The sequence below is a fragment of the Pseudorca crassidens genome, chromosome 14 (genome assembly GCF_039906515.1).
Source record: "Pseudorca crassidens isolate mPseCra1 chromosome 14, mPseCra1.hap1, whole genome shotgun sequence".
NCBI lineage: Eukaryota > Metazoa > Chordata > Mammalia > Artiodactyla > Delphinidae > Pseudorca > Pseudorca crassidens.
The window spans coordinates 14,457,682-14,460,789 of record NC_090309.1 but is presented as its reverse complement, the minus strand read 5'-3'; the positions used below and the strand labels follow the sequence as shown (position 1 = coordinate 14,460,789).

The following is a 3,108-nucleotide window of genomic DNA, read 5'->3' as shown; positions in this document are numbered from 1 at the left end:
CCTCCCTCACGGACCAGGGTCTCATTCCTCAGGGCCTCCTTTTCTATTTTCAAAGGAGATCACAAACCAATCCGATCAATGGAACCTAATATGGTCCCCTGTGTCCATCATCAGAACCCAAGAAAAGCGCCAGGAGATGAACTGCAGAGGCTCAGCTCCAAAAGGGACACCAAACCTGGGCGTCTTCCCTGGAATTTGATCTGACCCCAGGGCATTGCTTTCACCTTCTCCAGACCTATTCCTTCAATCAAGAAATGGGGCCAATAGGACGAGTGCCGAAGGGCTGTGGGGATCGTACCAGCTAGTATCACGGGAATCCTGGGTAACCGGTACCTCTCTCCTCTGCAGCTAAGGGCTGGATCCCAGGTTCTGAGATTCCTTCTGGTAACACACATGACATATTTCTCAAACTCTTCAAAATTTACCTCCGCTTTGATTGGGGCCATAGGTTGGGCTTCTTAGTTCCTTAAGGTGTCTGCTTGCTGTTCATTTGTTCCAGTTTCATCTCGTGAGCTGCCAGCTCCCCAGCCAGGCAAAGCACAGGATCCCCTCCCCGCACCTGGCTGTCCCGTCTGTACCTCTGCAAGGCGCACTCAGAAGGGGTGCTCTCTGGCGGGGGGAGGCATCTGATACCCTCCCGTCTGCCAGCCACACTCCATGTAGACAGCTTCTGATGCGAAAACCCCTTCCTTGGGGTCTGAGCGGAGGGGGTGGGCACAGTGTGGAGACTGGGAGCCCAGGCTCTGGAGCCCACAGTCGGGCTGCAGATCCTCAGTGGCCCCACATGTTGACTGTGTCCACGTGTTCCCAGGGAAGGAGGAGCGTAACCGTATCCCTCACTGCCCTGGGTGAGCGGCAGGGGAGGGTGGGTGTCCGCACCTGGGACCCAGCTAAGAACAGCCATGCAGGAGCGGAGAGCTCCTCTCCGTGCTCTGCTCCTGACTTCGGGAACTTTCTGCTGTTGGCACGGTCCCTCCATCACTATGGAGATGCTGTGTGCAGACCTCCTGTTGGTCCCTCACAAGGGGGAGCTTGCTTTGTCAATCAATCTCCGTACATCAGAAGATGCCCAGTGTGAGCTCTGCACTGAATTTTTGGCCTGTATTATCTCATTTGATTTGGGAAGGGGTGGAAGTATTTAATGCAGATGACAAAAGGTTATCTATGTCTGTAAGAAATAAGAGTTCTTCAGAATTGACAGTAAAGGTCAATAGAAACCAACCAATAGAAAATGGGTAAAGGATACAAGTAGACAATTCTCGTTTAAGTGCAAATCAGACTAGCCAATACATGTCTGAAAAGAGGCTCAGAATTATGAATAGGGAATTGCAAATTAAAGTAACAATGAGAGGCGTTGTTATCTCTCAGAGTGGCTAAAATTTCAATGATTCCATTTTGTAAAAGAGACAATGTTCCTCCCCCCTCCCCCTCCCCCCCCGGCCCCCCCCCCCCCCCCCCCCCCCCGGCCCGCATAGATGTGTATGTGGCAGGGTTTTCTCAACTCCGGCACAACTGACATTTCGGGCCAGATGATTCTTTTTTTTTTTTTTTCTTAATGAATAAGGCAGCTTATTAACCCAGCATCATTTGTTGTAATGCTTCTTGTTGGCAGCCGCCACCTGTCCAGCGATTCTGTCCAGATCTCTCTGTCCCGAACATGTGAGTTTGCAGCCCCCATCTTGGTCCTTTCCCACCACCTTCAGCCCCTCTGGGGCTCAGAGGACCCGGCGGGCCCCGCTTTTGGAGCCTGTGCTGAAATGGCTGGGCAGGACACTTTCTCTGCCGTCCCCCCCAGAGATCTCGGTCCTGGAGCTGTCCCAGCGCCACGCCGGAGGTACAGGTGCAGTGCTGTGGGAGCAGCTCGCGTGTAGGATCACAGGGCGTGAGCTCTTTGTGTTTGGCCAGCTTGACAGTGTCCAACCATTCAGGGCCTTTCAAGCTTCCCGGACTTGCTGAGGAAGGCTGCCAGGGCTCTGACGAACTCCCGCTGGTTTACGTCTTTTACAGTAACTCCAGGCATCGTGGGGCCTCTGCACTGCCAGCCAGGGGAAAGGAGGGGGCAATTCTTGATGGCAGGGGCTGTCCTTGTATTGTAGGGTCTGTAGCAGCACCTCTGGCCTCTACCCACTGGATGACAGTAGCACACCCCCCGCTCCCCAGTTGTGATGACCAAGGATGACACTGCCAAATGTTCAGGGGGCAAAACTGTCCCCCACCTCTGCTTGAAAACCACTCGGTATATAGCTAAACGTTGACAGCTGCGTATGCTGTAATGAACGCTTACTTGATTTTAATCACTATTTTACAGATAAGGAAACTGAGGCACACAGAGGCCAAGTAACTGTCAGCTGAGGACCCGAGATTCCAAGAGGAGTCTGATTTCATAGCTCAGTTTCTTACCTGAAATGCAGCCACACTGCTCAATTACATTTTTGAGGTTTGACTGGTTGAATGTACCGGGACTTCAGATTCACGTTTCCAGGCAAGAACCACGGGCCAGGGAAGGGGAGCCCAGGCCTGTGGTGTCTGAAACTGTCACGTATGAGGCCACAGCCCCAGGGCTGGCTTGGCTCCCTGAGATGACAGTGCTGGGCGGCCAGTCCAAAAAGCATCAGCCAGCAGGGCCGCCTGACCTCTGAGCAGGGCTGACCACCATTTGCAAAGAAAGGCCTAGAGGCTGAACCACGGGGTGGGGGCGGCGGGGGGGGGGAAGGTGGAGGCGCTTGGATGGGGGCAGGTGCATGAGGAGGGTGGTGATGACTGGACTCCTGATTCTTTCTCATTTCCCTCCCTCCTGGCCTCTGGGCACCCAAGTGCCTCCCTCCCCACTCACTGTCGCACTCACTGTCCCCACACTGCCCTCTCCCCAAAGCCCCGCTACAGCCAGCTGGGTGGGCAACAGCCCTACCCGGAACGGCAGGGGAGGTGGGCGGGCGTATGTTCACGTGATGCCTGGTGGCTTCCTCAACCTTTGGCCAGGTCACAATGGGCTGAATTTCCTGTTGGCTCATCTGTTTGGGGCCCTAGACCATGAGCTCTGTGAAGGCAGAGCCTGGTGGGCATCAAGATTGGGTGGGTGCAGGATGAGGGAAGGAGGTGGGAGAGGGG

At 54.6% G+C, this 3,108-nt stretch overlaps 1 pseudogene; it reads right to left on the bottom strand.

Annotated features, from left to right (window-relative positions):
* Positions 1-1,533: 1,533 nt before the first annotated feature.
* On the bottom strand, positions 1,534-2,025 carry LOC137205591 (small ribosomal subunit protein eS19-like; annotated as a pseudogene).
* Positions 2,026-3,108: the final 1,083 nt, after the last annotated feature.